The sequence below is a fragment of the Mauremys reevesii genome, linkage group 14 (assembly GCF_016161935.1).
Source record: "Mauremys reevesii isolate NIE-2019 linkage group 14, ASM1616193v1, whole genome shotgun sequence".
NCBI lineage: Eukaryota > Metazoa > Chordata > Testudines > Geoemydidae > Mauremys > Mauremys reevesii.
Genome location: NC_052636.1, coordinates 29,392,403 through 29,409,495, shown reverse-complemented (window position 1 = coordinate 29,409,495; position 17,093 = coordinate 29,392,403). Strand labels below are relative to the sequence as shown.

Below are 17,093 nucleotides of genomic sequence, written 5' to 3'. Positions count from 1 at the left end.
TGTCAGACACATAGAAAAACATAAACTCTTGAGCAATAGTCAACATGGTTTCTGTAAAGGGAAATCGTGTCTTACTAATCTATTAGAGTTCTTTGAAGGGGTCAACAAACATGTGGACAAGGGGGATCCGGTGGATATAGTGTACTTAGATTTCCAGAAAGCCTTTGACAAGGTCCCTCACCAAAGGCTCTTACGTAAATTAAGCTGTCATGGAATAAAAGGAAAGGTCCTTTCATGGATTGAGAACTGGTTAAAGGACAGGGAACAAAGGGTAGGAATTAATGGTAAATTCTCAGGATGGAGAGGGGTAACTAGTGGTGTTCCCCAAGGGTCAGTCCTGGGACCAATCCTATTCAATTTATTCATAAATGATCTGGAGAAAGGGGTAAACAGTGAGGTGGCAAAGTTTGCAGATGATACTAAACTACTCAAGATAGTTAAGACCAAAGCAGACTGTGAAGAACTTCAAAAAGATCTCACAAAACTAAGTGATTGGGCAACAAAATGGCAAATGAAATTTAATGTGGATAAATGTAAAGTAATGCACATTGGAAAAAATAACCCCAACTATACATACAACATGATGGGGGCTAATTTAGCTACAACGAGTCAGGAAAAAGATCTTGGAGTTATCGTGGATAGTTCTCTGAAGATGTCCACGCAGTGTGCAGAGGCGGTCAAAAAAGCAAACAGGATGTTAGGAATCATTAAAAAGGGGATAGAGAATAAGACTGAGAATATATTATTGCCCTTATATAAATCCATGGTACGCCCACACCTCGAATACTGTGTACAGATGTGGTCTCCTCACCTCAAAAAGATATTCTAGCACTAGAAAAGGTTCAGAAAAGAGCAACTAAAATGATTAGGGGTTTAGAGAGGGTCCCATATGAGGAAAGATTAAAGAGGCTAGGACTCTTCAGTTTGGAAAAGAGAAGACTAAGGGGGGACATGATAGAGGTATATAAAATCATGAGTGATGTTGAGAAAGTGGATAAGGAAAAGTTATTTACTTATTCCCATAATACAAGAAATAGTGGTCACCAAATGAAATTAATAGGCAGCAGGTTTAAAACAAATAAAAGGAAGTTCTTCTTCACGCAGCGCACAGTCAACTTGTGGAACTCCTTACCTGAGGAGGTTGTGAAGGCTAGGACTATAACAATGTTTAAAAGGGGACTGGATAAATTCATGGTGACTAAGTCCATAAATGGCTATTAGCCAGGATGGGTAAGAATGGTGTCCCTAGCCTCTGTTCGTCAGAGGATGGAGATGGATGGCAGGAGAGAGATCACTTGATCATTGCCTGTTAGGTTCACTCCCTCAGGGGCACCTGGCATTGGCCACTGTCGGTAGACAGATACTGGGCTAGATGGACCTTTGGTCTGACCTGGTACGGCCTTTCTTATGTTCTTATGTTCTTATGAGGGCTTGATTCCCTGAGGAGAAAGCTGGGATTGTGACACCCGTGTATGTCTGCAGCGCAATTAAACCCCACAGCTGGCCCAGGCCGGCTGACTCGGGCTTGCCAGGCTCGGGATCCAGGGGCTGGAGCCCGACCACTGGGACCCTCCCCCCTCACTAGGTTCAGTAGCCGATATACTGAAGATGAGTTTGTAAGTGGGGAATGTGCACTGGGTGCTGCCACTGGACAGACACTTCCCAGCAGGAGCCCCACGCCGTGAATGTGATCTACTCTAAAAACATGTGATGACAGAAAGTCAGCCTGGGGCTCCGGATTTATCATCTCGCAACGACTTGATTCAACTTGCTCAGGTTAGAAAGAAAGTTGGGGTTTTTTTATTGTGAGCCTGAAAATTGCCTCCTGTGTGAAAGTCAGAGCTGGATTGTTTCACGCTCACGCACCCTTATCACTATTGAAGGAGTAAAGGAACGTGCAAACCAATGCAGCCTTAACATGTCATTTGCATCCTCAAGCCTGTCCCTGAGGCAGGATCTCGAGGACAGACAGAAATGTTACCCGGTGTCAGGAGGAGAGAGGAAAGCACTTCCCCTCGTGTATTTCCCCAGGCTGTTGTGCAAAGCAGCAGAGGTGCTTTAGGGCATTTTCTGTCACTGATGTTTTTCATGTTGGTGTGGGAGGAAAGACTTAGACCTGCCCCCTTTGTGACCTGTGAATGTGAAGTGACCAGATGATGAGTTAACAATGATGCTGTTGCATAGGATTTGATTGGAACTAGAAAACAAAAAGCCCTTAAAGTGGAACTCTTGGGTGAATAGAACGAGCTGATTTATAGTCAGCCTTGAAAGGCAATAGACTGTTACATTGGGCAGAACAGCCTGGTTTGGTTGGTTGGTTGTTTTCCCTGATAAATTGCAGAGCGTTCGGAGAAGAGCCACAGGAATGATTAAAGGCTTGAGCAGGGAGAGAACTTTAAAAACAAACCGAACCTTCCCTGCTCCTGCCGGCTGTGACTGCTGAGGACATTTTCCTTCTCTACTCCAGGGTCTCTCTTCTGCCAGATTCTCAGCAAGTCAGGCCCCCTGCAGACTATGGCAGAGCAGTTTGGTATTAAGCTGCAGGATTCACAATGTAAGAGTGCAGCTGCTGTAGCACCTTGACTGACCATGGCCTAAATCCTGCAGCCCTGGCAGCCCAGGATAACCTCCCACTGGTGGTGATGGGAATTTAGCCTTTGTAACGATCTGCTGGTACCTGAGCTCTCAGATGTGAATTAAACTGGGGGCAGACACAGCTCTATCCAAACAAGTGAAGGATGTAAGTGAAAGAGCAAAGCTGGCCCTGGGGAGCTGCTGCAGTTCCATAACCACAGCTGGAAGGGAACAGAGGAAAAATACCTGGAGCAGCACCGAGAAAAGGAAGTTTGTCAGTGAGACCAGTAGCAATAAATGTGAACTGAAGGAGTGCTTTCTCCTCTGTGCCGACAGGTTTGAATTGTGTTACTTTACTGTGAGATAAGGCTTTACAATATCCTGCTCTAATTTCAGGATGGTTCTGTAACCATAATTAGTCTCTGTTGAACTGGGACTTTCAAAATTCCCAAGGAATTTAAGGGGTGGGGTTCATAGTTGGTCACCCGAGGGAGTGCAGTAGAGTTCAAACCAAAGACCAGAGAGGCGAGAACAGGGATTGTGGGACACCTCCTGGAGGCCAATCACAGCACTGTAATCGACCAGGGTGTCTACACTGGTACCGTGGCGCTGTAGCCCCGGGGCAGAAAGCTGTACGCCTCTCGTTGGGAATCCCTCTGATTTACCGTTTTTACAGAGGGTGAAATGACAATTTTTCCTATCCCTGCCCTGTTCCTGCTCTTTGTTATAGTTCAATATATTTTAAGTGAGAAAAATGGTAGAAAAAAAAATCTGCTCTCCAGCACAACTTGAAGCAACATCAGAGCAACCGGGAATGAAAAAATTTATTTCCAAAAGGGGAACTCGATGACTAACAATGGCTTTGAAATGGGGGAACAGTATAACTGTGATGCTCAGGGTTTGTTTAGACTAGGAAAAGTGATGGAATTTAGGTCAGTTGAAGGGGAAAGCTAATGTCAACCACTGCACCTGGGCATCTGTTCTGCAACTATAATTGTCTTTTTACATCAAGATCACTAACTTGAGCAGACAACGCCATGTACAGCCCTAGTGGATGTAAGGCACAGATACTTTTTGCCTCACTGTACCTTGTTGGGATCAAACCTCCAGGAGCTGATGAACATTCCTGGCTCAAAAGGAAAGGAGTTGATAGAAAAGATCACACTGACCCCAAAGAAGGGTGAGCTGCAAAAGGCAGAAGCAGGTAACTCATCTGGTGGAGCTGAGAGACCACGGTGAAGATGGTGCAAAAATCACTATGTGGGAATTAGGCAATGTGATTTTTTTTTTTAAATTTTGCCCAGCCCTAGTCAAGGGATTTATTACAGTTCTCTCTCATGTGGATTTTCTGATGTCTGATAAGGTGTGAGCTCTGATTGAACCTTTTCCCACAGTCAGAGCACGTGTAGGGCGTCTCCCCTGTGTGGATTCTCTGATGTCTGATAAGGAGAGAGCTCTGATTGAAGCTTTTCCCGCACTCAGAGCACGTGTAGGGCGTCTCCCCTGTGTGGATTCTCTGATGTCTGATAAGGGCAGAGCTCCGATTGAAGCTTTTCCCGCACTCAGCGCATGTGTAGGGCGTCTCCCCTGTGTGGATTCTCTGATGTCTGATAAGGTCCGAGTTCTGACTGAAGCTTTTCCCGCACTCAGCGCACGTGTAGGGCGTCTCCCCTGTGTGGATTCTCTCATGTCTGATAAGGTGAAAGCTCCGATTGAAGCTTTTTCCGCACTCAGAGCACGTGTAGGGCGTCTCCCCTGTGTGGCTTCTCTCATGTCTGATAAGGGTTGAGCTCTGACTGAAGCTTTTCCCGCACTCGGAGCACGTGTAGGGCGTCTCCCCTGTGTGGATTCTCCGATGTCTGATAAGGGCAGAGCTCCAATTGTAGCTTTTCCCGCACTCATGGCACATGTAGTGTCTCTCTTCCAAGTTGATTCTGTCGCTTGTTATAAGGTCTGAGTGGCTACTAAAGTTTTCCTCTGGCCTCTGCTGAGTCTCACAGGCTTTTGGTTTTTCTGGGAGTGCATAACTCCCGGAAACATTCCCTTTGGATCTTCCTGATAAAGTTCCATGTGGTTCTCCTTGCTCAGCATTCTGACTCACCAGCCCATCACCTGATGGGAGACAGAGAGAATCCAGACACAGTTCACTCCCTTTGCCGGAAAGAAAGAAAATCTCAGAGAGAGGAATGGCAAAAGGGATGAACAATCCAAAATAAGTGTGGGAGAGATCAAACCTATCAGGTGCTGATTTTCCCCAAACCCTTCCACAGAGGAGAGCGGAAGGGATCAGTTTTGGTGTGCATCTCATGAGAACACTCGGGGGAAAGCAAGACTGGGCAGGGACCTGCTGCCAGTTGTCAGTCAGAATAGGAGGGAAGCCATGAGTGACATCTGCCATAATGATTCCACATCTGTAGGGAACAATCCTGAACTTGGAGAGCTCACAGGATCTTTGTAGGGCATCCCAAATGTTTCCTGCATTCCCGCACAGTTTTTGAGCTGGTTTAACCAATTCCTCACCTGTGAAGGCAGCTCTTGGAAGCACTTCTTTCTCAGAGCCCTGGAGGTCTGGGACCCACGGCTCTTCCCCTCGTTCCAGCTGCGAGATCACATCAGGTTTGGAATTTGGAAACCCTACTGCAGGTAAAGAAAACGAGGGAGGTCAGTGGAATTTGTGGGATACTTGTCACAAAGAATAGTCCATGGTTTTAACCCCCAGCTCATTTTTAAGCAGTAACATCCCAAGGCCAACTTCCTTGGCTCAAAGTGGCAGGACAGTTATTATTATTATAAATCATATGCATTAGCCTTAGTGCCTAAGGACCAACTAACAGTGGGTACCCATTGTGCTTGGCAAAGTACAAACAGAGAACAGTAGATGGCCCATGCCCTGAAGAATTTACAATCTGAATAGACAAGACAGACACAGAATGGGGGAAGGGGTAGAACCCACTGTTAGAATAGAGATATTCAGGCCTGCCTGTAAAGTCTATAGTTTAAGAACTTAGGTGTATTTTTATCACTTAGCTACTTACAGGAGTATGAAAACAAAGAATCAAAATCACTGTCTGTATTTGTAAGGGCCTTCTCTTACTGTGACCGTCTGAGGCCTTGTTCTTAGGCTAAGGCCTTTGGCTAAGCAGCAGGGGCAGCCATAAGCTGGGAAGCGAAGGGTCACATCCTCACATCCCAAACCAGTCACACTGAAAAAGACGGTTACTCACCGTTGTAACTGTTGTTCTTTGAGATGTGTTGCTCATATCCATTCCAGTTAGGTGCGCGCGCGCCGCGTGCACGCTCGTCGGAAGTTTTTTACCCTAGCAACACTCGGTGGGTCGGCTGGGCGCCCCCTGGAGTGGCGCCACTATAGCGCCGGATATATACCCCTGCTGACCCATCTGCCCCTCAGTTCCTCCTTGCCGGCTACTCCGACAGTGGGGAAGGAGGGCGGGTGTGGAATGGATATGAGCAACACATCTCGAAGAACAACAGTTACAACAGTGAGTAACCGTCTTTTCTTCTTCAAGTGATTGCTCATATCCATTCCAGTTAGGTGATTCCCAAGCCTTACCTAGGCGGTGGGGTCGGAGTGAGACGTCACAGAATGCAAAACTGCTGAGCCAAAGGCTGCATTGTCTCTGGATTGTTGGACCAATGCGTAGTGTGAGGCAAAGATGTGAATCGATGACCAGGTAGCCACCCTACATATTTCCTGGATGGGGACATGAGCCAGGAAGGTGGTAGAAGAGGCCTGCGCCCGTGTAGAATGGGCGGTCAGATGTCCAGCGGGAACGTGAGCCAGTTCGTAGCACGATCGGATGCAGGATGTTACCCAAGATGAGATCCGTTGGGAAGAGACCAGCATGCCCTTCATGCGGTCTGCCACCGCTACAAAGAGCTGGGGTGAATGCCGGAAGGGTTTTGTTCGCTCTATATAAAAGGCAAGAGCCCTACGGACATCCAAGGTATGTAGCTGTTGTTCCCGGCGCGATGAGTGTGGCTTTGGGAAAAAAACTGGGAGGAAGATGTCTTGATTGACATGAAAAGCAGACACCACCTTAGGGAGGAAAGAGGGGTGTGGCCGCAGGTGTACCTTGTCCTTATGGAAGACCGTATAAGGGGGATCAGCCATCAAGGCACGAAGCTCTGAAACTTGCCTCGCCGAGGTGATAGTGACGCGGAAAGTCATCTTCCACGAAAGGTAGAGCAGGGAACAGGTGGCCATAGGCTCGAAGGGGGCTCCCATAAGCTTGGTCAACACCAGGTTTAGATCCCAGGTAGGGGCTGGGCGATGGACTTGGGGGTACAACAGTTCCAGTCCCTTAAGGAACCTGGAAACCATGGGGTGAGAGAAAATTGAACGGCCCCTTTCGCCTGGGTGGAAGGCGGAAATAGCTGCCAGATTAACCTTTTATGGAAGAGACCACTAGGCCCTGCTCTTTGAGGGACCAGAGGTAATCCAGGATAGTAGGGATGGAAACCTGTCCTGGGACCAAGTTATTCTGATCGCACTGGTGCGAGAAACGCTTCCACTTAGCGAGATAAGTCGTCCTAGTGGAAGGCTTCCTACTTCCCAAGAGGACCTGTTGTACGGAAGCAGAGCAGCACAACTCCGATTGGTTCAACCACGCAGGAGCCATGCAGTGAGATGAAGGGTTTGGGTGGTGCAGGTTTGGGTGGTGAAGTCTGCCGAAGTCCTGTGTTATGAGATCCGGCCACAGTGGCAGGGGAATCGGATCCGCCACTGAGAGGTCGAACAACAGGGTGTACCAGTGCTGCCTCGGCCATGCTGGAGCAATGACGATCAAGTTGGCTCTGTCCCTGCGGAGTTTGAGCAGGACTCTGTGAACGAAGGGAAACGGCGGGAAGGCATAACATAGGTGCCTTGTCCACGGGAGGAGGAACGCGTCTGAGAGGGAGCCCGGGGAGCATCCTTGGAAGGAGCAGAACACCTGGCATTTCCTGTTCTCTCGGGAGGCAAAGAGGTCTATGCGGGGAAAGCCCCACCTCCGGAAGACGGAATAGATGACGTCGGGATGGATTGACCACTCGTGAGACAGGAAGGATCTGCTGAGGCGATCTGCCAGAGTGTTCTGGACTCCTGGGAGAAAAGACGCTACCAAATCGATTGAGTGGGCTATGCAAAAGTCCCACAGGTGAGTGGCTTCTTGACAAAGTAGGGAGGAGCGCGCCCCGCCCTGCTTGTTTATGTAAAACATGGTTGTTGTGCTGTCCGTGAACACGGATACACAGCGGCCTTGTAGATGGACCCGAAACACCTGGCATGCTAGACGGACTGCCCTCAGCTCCTGCACGTTGATATGCAGGTCAGCTCCTGGGGCAACCAGAGGCCTTGAGTGTGAAGGTTCCCGAGGTGGGCACCCCAACTCAGAGATGATGCGTCTGTGGTTAGTGCCACCGAGGGCTGAGGAGGGTGGAACGGCATCCCTGCGCAAACTACAGTGGGGTCCAGCCACCAAGTGAGGGAGTCGAGAACCGTCCTGGGGATAGTGATCACCGAGTCTATATTGTCTCTGTGTGGACGGTATAGAGAAGCAAGCCAGGTTTGGAAGCACCAAAGTCGCAGCCTTGCGTACTTGGTCACAAAGGTGCAGGACGCCATGTGACCTAATAGACCGAGGCAGGTGTGCACCGACGTTGTCGGGAAGGATTGAAAACTTCGAATGATCGAAGACATTGCCTGAAACCGTGGCACGGGAAGGCAGGCCCTGGCCAGATTGGAGTCCAGAACTGTTCCAATAAAGTCTATTCTCTGCGTTGGAGTCAGGGTAGACTTTTCTACATTGATCATGAGGCCTAGCCTCCCAAAGCGGTCTTTGACGACACACAGGTGCTGTGATACTTGCAACTGGGAAGTCCCTTGAATGAGCCAATCGTCGAGGTACGGGTAGATGTGTATTCGACGGTGGAGGGAGGCAGCTACTACGGCCATACATTTGGTGAAGACTCTCGGGGCCGTAGAAAGACCGAAGGGAAGCACCGTGAACTGGAAGTGCTGTTGGTTGACCACAAAACGGAGATACCGTCTGTGCGGCGGGTAAATGGCACTGTGGAAATACGCATCCTTCATATCGAGGGCGGCATACCAGTCTCCCGGATCCGGGGATGGGATGATGGTCCCCAGGGATACCATGCGGAACTTGAGCTTTATCATGAATTTGTTGAGTTCTCGCAGGTCCAGGATCGGTCGTAGACCACCCTTTGCCTTGGGGATCAAAAAGTAGCGGGAATAGAACCCCTTGCCCCTCATGTCCTCTGGCACCTCCTCTATGGCTCCCAGATTTAGGAGCGCATGACCTCTTGTAAGAGGAATTGCTTGTGAGAGGGGTCCCTGAAGAGGGACGGGTAGGGAGGGTGGGATGGGGGTGGAGAAATAAATTGGAGGTGGTATCCTGTTTCCACCGTGCAGAGGACCCAACGGTCGGAGGTCAGCTGGGACCAAACAGGGAGGAAATGGGAGAGGCGGTTGAAAAAGGAGGGAGAAGGATCCGGCAGGGAAACTGGTGGGCCGTCCTCGGACGTCCCATCAAAAGTTTTGTTTTGGCCCCGTAGGTGGTTTAGGGGGCGCTTGACTTTGGTTTCCCTGAGGGCCAGACTGTCTCCGCTGATACCCCCTGCCGCGCCGTGTGGTCATATCCTGACGCGGCCTAGGCTGGTTATAAGGGCGGTATGGTTGGGGCGTGAAGGACCTACGTTGGGTCACCGGCATGTGCATACCCAACGAGTGCATTATGACTCAATTGTCCTTGAGGCTCTGCAACCTGGGGTCGGTTTTGTCCGAGAAAAGGCCCTGGCCCTCAAAAGGCAAATCCTGAATTGTCTGCTGCTATTCTGGGGGAAGGCCTGAAGCTTGTAGCCAGGAGATGCGTCTCATCGTTACCCCGGATGCAAGCGTTCTGGCTGCCGAGTCCGCTGCATCCAGAGAGGCCTGGAGAAAAGTTCTCGCCACTTTTTTACCCTCCTCTAGTAGGGCCGTAAACTCTGCGTGGGACTCTTGGGGAAGGAGTTCTGTAAACTTCCCCACAGACACCCGCGTTCATTCACGGATTGGACAACCAGGGAGCAGGGAGGTGGGTGGGTGTAGAGATATTCATACCCCTTGGAGGGGACCATATATTTTCTCTCTACTCCCCTAGCTGTAGGTGTAATAGAAGCTGGGGATTGGCAAATTGTGTCTGCACTGGCTTGAATAGTGCGGATGAACGGGAGAGCCACTCAAAGAGGCGCATCCGCCGATAATATGACTACGACAGGGTCCTCTATTTCAGCAACCTCCTCCACTGGCAAATTCATGTTTTGTGCTACTCTCCGCAAGAGGTCTTGATGGGCCCTGAGATCAATAGGCGGAGGACCAGAGGAGGATGTTCCTGCCACTGCCTCATCAGGAGAGGAGGGAGAGGAGAGGCCCGGTACCAACGGGTCCTGAGGTGGGTCATGGACCGTCGGAGCACCATCTGCATCCGGTGGAATCTCCGGGTCTGCAGATTGAAGTGGATCCTCGTCCATGCCCGCGGGAGGAGGATGGCTTACAGTCGCTTCAGGAACCCTGTGCTCTGAGGGGCCGGAGCGTTGAGCCACAAGTGAGGCACCTTGGGCCTCGTGATATGCCCACGGAGTCCAAAAGGCCCATTGATGAGGACCTTGCTCCTGGCTTTGTGCCTCTGGATGGTGGCACAGAATATCAGATGCCCAGTCCTGGTGGTAAGAAGCACTCCCAGCCTGGGACGACATTGACATGTGTCTCGAAGGCCACGGCAGGGCCGAGAGACCCTGGTAGGGTACTGCTGTTCCTGACGTTCGGTCCCGGGGCGGTACCGGTCTTGTCGGTGCCACGAACGAGACCGGGACCTTCTACCGTGCCGGTGCCGGGAGGTCGACCGGGATCTTGAGTCCCTGTGCCGGGAGTGACTGCGGGACGCACGGTACTGAGATCGGTACCGAGAGCCGGATCAGTATCAGGAGTATCTGTCCGGTGACAGAGATCTTGAAAGTCTCCGCGAGTACGACCGGTACTGCGATGGAGAGCGGTGCCGGGACTGCGAGCGGTGCCGGAATCGGCAGGAGCGGGAACGTCTCCAAGACCGCGACCTGGAAAGACGTCTCTCCGGTGGACCGACGGAAGGAGGCCTTATCAGGGCCAGCTTGCCGATGGATTGGATAACCCGCACCGGCGGTGCCGGGGGTTGAGGCTGCATCGACTCCGTCAGCGCGATGAGCTCTCTTGCCGTTGAGAAGGTCTCCGGCATACAAGGGAGAGTGAGCTCGACCACAGCATGAGCCGGGGAGCTATGTGGCACCAGACTCAATGCGGTACCGGAATTGATGGTGCCGCGCTAGGAGGAGCTGCCAACTGCGGTGCCGGTGTTGGCGGTGCCGCAGCAGTTACCGGGGTCCGATGGATGGACTTTGATGTGTGCTCCTTCTGCGAGGATGGGGTCGGAGCAGTACGTCATTTCCCAGTGGGGGAAAGGGAGCAGTGCCGGGGAGCCGGTGCCGGCAGATGCCGGTGCCGGGAGTCCTTTTTGATACTGGAGCGATCCGGTGCCGAAGGTGCGCTCCTCACCGATGCGGGTTGGGTGGACGGTGCCGGCACCGCAGGACTAAGAGCCGATTCCATAAGGAGCTGCTTTAGTCGGAAGTCCCGGTCCTTCTTCGTTCTTGGCTTGAACGACTTGCAAATTCGGCACTTGTCTGTCAGGTGGGATTCTCCTAAGCATTTTAGGCAGCAGTCATGAGGATCCCCCACCGGCATCGGCTTCTGGCACGCCGAGCAGGGTTTAAATCCCGGTGCCTTGGGCATGAGCCCGCACCGGGTCGGAGGAAAGGGGGCTACTCCCCCAATCCCCCGCTTAACTATATACAGTAACTATGAAAATACGTACTAAAATTAACTATAACTACAAGAACTTGTATCAGAGGGGTAGCCGTGTTAGTCTGGATCTGTAAAAGCAACAAAGAATCCTGTGGCACCTTATAGACTAACAGACGTTCTGCAGCATGAGCTTTCGTGGGTGAATACCCACTTCTTCAGATGCAAGTCTGAAGAAGTGGGTATTCACCCACGAAAGCTCATGCTGCAGAACGTCTGTTAGTCTATAAGGTGCCACAGGATTCTTTGTTGCTTTTACAAGAACTTGAACTATATACACGATAAAGAGTAAATAACTACGAGAAGCTAGGGATGTGGAGGTCAGCAAAGCCACTCTCCATCGTTCCAACGACCGTCATGGGCGGTAAGAAGAAATTGAGGGGCGGATGGGTCGGCAGGGGTATATATCCGGTGCTATAGCGGCGCTGACCCACCAAGTGTTGCTAGGGTAAAAATCTTCCGACAAGCGTGCACGCGGCACGCGCACACTTACTGGAATGGATATGAGCAAGCACTCAAAGAAGATCGATATTTACCCTGAGGATATGACCCCTGCTAGGGACAATAATGAACTGAGAGACCCCCCAAGGGCTTTGTTAGGCATCCCAGATGTTTCCTTCAGGCACTTACAGATTCTGGGTGGTTTAATGTTTCCTCACCTGTGCAGGGAGATCTCAGGATCTCTCTTTCCTCTGAACCCTGGAGGTCTGGGACCCATGGCTCTTCCCATTGTTCCAGCTGGGAGATCACATCACGCTGGAAAACTAGAAACCCTGCTCAGATGAAAGAAAACAAAGGAGTTCAGTTGATTTCATAAGACTTGGGCATAAAAAAACATTCTATTACTTTAACTTCAGTGCTTAGTGTGACCTGGTGGGCCAGGGGCAGTTCTCACTGAAAATGCCAAAGTTAGGGCAGGCTAAAAAAGGGAGAGCAGATGCTCCCAAAAATGGTGGTTAACACTGAAGTTAAACTCACCGACCAGTCACAAACACGGGTTATCGAGAAGCTGAAAAAAGAAATCACGCAGCCCCCTTTATTGCATCCCAGTTCTCTGGCTCCTAATCAGCAGCGAGGTCCAGTACAGTGAGAGGTTATTTAAAAACTCTGCTCACATAAACAAAGTGTTCTTCTGACCCCAAAGGGTCAGCCACATCACCAGGTCAGTATAGGTTTGGATATTACCCAAAATTCCATCCTTCCAGACAATCCTTTAGCATCTAAACTAAAGGTTTAAAGGAAAGAAAGACAGAAAGAAGTTAAATGGGAAAGCAGTCAGATACATTCCAAAATGGATATATCAGGTTCTTAGCAGTATTGGTGAGTTGCTGGCTTGAAAGTCTGTCTGGAACACATCCATAGCTTGGATGGGTCATTCAGTCCTTTGTTCCAGGGTTCAATTTGTAGAGAAGTTGCTCCAGATGTAGAAAGGGGGATTGAAGACAAAATGGAGATGATGCAGCTGCCCTTTATATTCCTTTTGCCATGTGGCCTGTACTTCCTGTGTCCCAAACACAAGCTTCACAGCACGTGGCATGGAAAAGCCTTGGAGTTCTCATTACACAGGCATACCCCGGCATGTCTTGCTGACTCAATAGGTGTATCGCCTTGGTCCTTTCCATGGGCTCATTGTACAGCTGATGACCCTCAATGGGCCATCAAACAGGCTAGGCAGTGTTGATGCTAATATGTCTGGGGGTGTCACCCAGAAACACTGCACAAGTCTGGAAATACAGATATACCCTACATATCTATAACTCACAATACAAAGGTGATACAAACATAGAAACAAAATTATCATACGTGGAAAATCATAACATTTTCACTGACACCTGGCATGGCATATCTAGCACGATTCATTGCAATTTTATCAGATTATAATATTATTTTATTATTAATACCAAAGTGTCTCATAATTCCATCCAGTGTCACACTTGGTAAACCAGTGAATTTCCACGACTAGTTCCCCAGGTCCTTGAAGATGCCGAACACTGTGCTTATGAGGGATTGAAATACCCACATATCTGCTGGGAACACACACACAGACACTGTGTCAGTCTGTACCCCTGTGTTCTCTCTTCTAGAAAATTATGATCAATTTTGTACACAGTATTGCTTGTGAGGTATCATTTGAAAACGCATAACCTACTGAATATTATCCTCCTGTTAAAATGTGTAGTAACACTGTATGTAAAGTTATGAGATTTTACAGTATGAGATTACTGAAAAGTTACAATTCTGGGGAACACCCACAGACCAGTTCCTCAGAGACAGCAAGGCAAACAGCTGGTCAAACAGCCATTCTCCTGCAGGGGGAAGGTGTGAAGAAGACATTTACATTCCATCACAGGGACCTCTTGAAGCTGTTGTGGAAAACGACCACACGATTGATTTTTAATCAGCTCAGCCTGAGGTTCTTTTCTTGGTTAAAAGTGCTCAGGGGGCGACAGCTATTGGAATACTGTCCCCCTGAGCTAAAAATCACACAAGCCTTTTAAAGCTTAAAACCACAATCAATGGCACATACGCTGCATGTTAATTTCCTTATTTGGAATATATTGCAAAATATGATGCAGGTCAAAAGCAAGCTGAACAATCAGTTTTCCATATTCGGCCTTTCCTGTTATTGTTAGTACACCTGGTGATATGGGAGCAAGACTCTGCATGTCTCAAGAAATGTCACTACCAACCTAGGCCATTTTCACATGCTGGGGTGCAATCCAGACCAGTGAGGATTACAGTGTGTCATCTGTAATCCTGGGTGAGATTCAGTGTTCTGCTGCTGGAGCTCCCAGCCGGCATTCAAGGCCGCACCGAGTGTCTGTGTGATAAGTAACCCTGGACCGGCAGCTCAGACTCCAGCCGCCTCCTTGTTACACCCCAAGCACTTTCTGGTTTGGGTAGAGAAGGCTCAGGGTTTGAGAGAAGGCCGGGGGTAGGAAGCTTCTGTTCGTTATGCTGGACCTAACCCCCCAATTTTACTTGAGTAAAGAGGAGATGTTTGACCACTGTGTGATACTGCTCCTGTGCTCTGTTCCCAAAGTGTTCTGCAGCAGGGGAGGGTCTCTGGTAGTGTGTGTGTCACTGGCATATTGGGGTGATGCTGCCAGGGCCGGCTCTAACAGTTTTGCCGCCCCAAGCAAAAAAAAAACAACGCCACCCTGCCCCCTCGAGCGCTGCTCGACCCCTCCCTGAGCGTCGCACTGCCCAAGTCCCCACCACCCCAGCGTCGCGTCCCCCAAGTCCCCGCCCCCCCAGCGCCACGTCGCACCGCCCCAGTCCCCGCCCTCCAGCGACGCATTGCCAAACCAAAACAACAAAGACAAACCCCGATCACCGCCCCTCCCAAGGTGCCACCCCAAGCACGTGCTTGGTAGGCTGGTGCCTTGAGCCGGCCCTGGATGCTGCAACAGGACAGAGTAGAGGTGGCATTGTGGGGGTGGCATGAACCTTCACTCTTCATTTCCCCTTCCAGGAACAGAGGAGACAGGAACCCTTACCCAGCGAGTCGTAGTCTCATAATTCTCCTGCATGACATCCCAGTAGAGGGCTCTCTGAGTGGGGTCCAGCAGAGCCCACTCTTCCCTGGTGAAATGCACAGCCACCTCCTCAAAGGTCACTGGAACCTGAAAGAGCAAGAGTCCAACACTCAGTACCTGCTGCCCCACTCACAACCCCACTATTTGTGGCAGAGAGGAGCGAATCAAATGGAAGCTCTGGGTGGATCGCACTCAACAGAGTCCCATCCCGACCCCGCTCAGCGTATCCAGCAAATACCAGGGTGAGGGGATGAAGAGAGAGCCCCTTGTCTCTCCCAGCAGATCCATCACACACCTACTAGCCACCGACGGATACAGGAGATGGAGCCCCTAGCAGGGTCAGGAGAGCTGCCTGGTAGGAAGCCCAATAACCTCCTCATTGTGAGGAGCTGGATATGAAGGAGAGGCAGCTCCAATAAGCCTGACTCATGGGTGCCCCTTCATATCTCACAGCAGCCGCTGGTTAGCTAGCTCAGGCTCCAGCACTAGGAGTCTGGTCAGTTTGACTAGCTCCATGTAGGTGGGCTATTTTCTTTCTTCACAAATTAGGGAATTTCCACCTCCCAACCTCCTGGGTCTGTTCCTAGAATCTACGCCACTTATTAAATAACTCCCAGCCGGTTTGCTACACCCTGGCCTCCTCCTTTCCCCATGCTGTGAATTTCCTGCCGCTCCAACCTCCAGACCAGACTGTGCAAACCTTCACATCTCCGGTGTATTTGCTGATCCTCTCCTCCAGCAGGAACCCACCAGCAACCCCCCGACAATCTCTACCTGAGTTGGCTCCACTGCAGCCATTTCTCTTCCCTGTCCCACGCCAGGCTGGGATGAGCTGAAGCAAAACATGGACGCCATTCTGCAGCCTGTCTGGGGGAGAAGGGCAGTTGTGGGTGTTTCAGAACCGGTTTTAGTTAATTTCACATCAGAATTCCCCAGGCCCCTTCCTGCAGACAGACACCTAGAGTCGGCCATGCTGGGAAATGCTCAATCTGTTTATTACAATGCAGATCTGGCCCCTTCTGCCAGGCTAAGCCCAGACACATTTTAACCTCCCTTCTCCCTCTCCTCCCCCCCTAACAACGTCTCTGAACACAAGGCTAGAAAAGAGCAGAACCAAAGGAGTCACTGTGGGGGATTCCCTCGGACTCTGACCCCACGGCAGCCACACCCCAGCAGGGGGAATATGGAGTCAGGAACTGGCTTTTCCTCTGTCTGATCCTTGTTTTGTTCACTGGAAAGTGGTTCTGCCCAGGGATGCAGCAATACATGTGTCTGGGTGGACTAGAGAGCTGGAAATCTCTCCCCCCTCATTTCTACTACTGCCCCTTTCAGTCTCTCCTTCCCCTGTCCTCTCTCCCTGCCCCTCTGGCTGGGACAGTCCCATTCCTCGGGGCTTTGCTCTCCCAGGGCTGGATTTTCTCCTGGCAATTGCTACTGGGAGGAGAAATGAGGAGGGCTGTTTGTGCAGAGTCTCTTTCTTGCCAGACCCCAGCACTTTCCCTCAGGTCTTTCAGTTACCTGGAGACTTGGCTCAGAATTTAGTATTAACAGGGCCCAGGGCTGCGCTAGGGGGCTAGGACCAGCTGGAGAAAGTCATCCCCTCGGCTGGGCAGAGAAGCAGCTTTAATTCAGGTCACTTCCCAGCACAGAACCCCACTGGGGGAGCAGCAGCTGCTAAGCCTGGTCTCCCAGATCACAATGGAGGCTGCAGCCTCTGACCCAGGAAGCTGAACCCCAATATCCTGAGCAGAGAGGGACAGAGCGTTTGAGCAGCTTCCCCCCTTTAGCTCTCTGGGAGAGCAGCTAATGAGCCCCTCCTCACAGGGAGAATTGCTGATCTCATTTGCCCCACTGTCCATCCGGAGGCACTCCTTGTCTTTCCATACAGTGACTCTGGATTAACAATGGTCTCAATGAAACCAGAGTTCAGAAAGAATGAGTCCAGAACGCTGTGGAAGAGACCATTGTGTGACAGTGCTGACCCCCTTCCCACCTCCCTCACCCCACAGATCCAGGACAAGGACTGGACAATGGACTGGACAATCTAGGACAATGGAACTGGAAGTTCCTGCAGTTTTCAAGAGGGGAGA

General features: G+C 50.6%; 1 pseudogene; it reads right to left on the bottom strand.

The window, feature by feature from the left end:
* Positions 1-11,347, bottom strand: part of LOC120381577 — a 78,432-nt pseudogene extending 67,085 nt beyond the window's left edge.
* Positions 11,348-17,093: the final 5,746 nt, after the last annotated feature.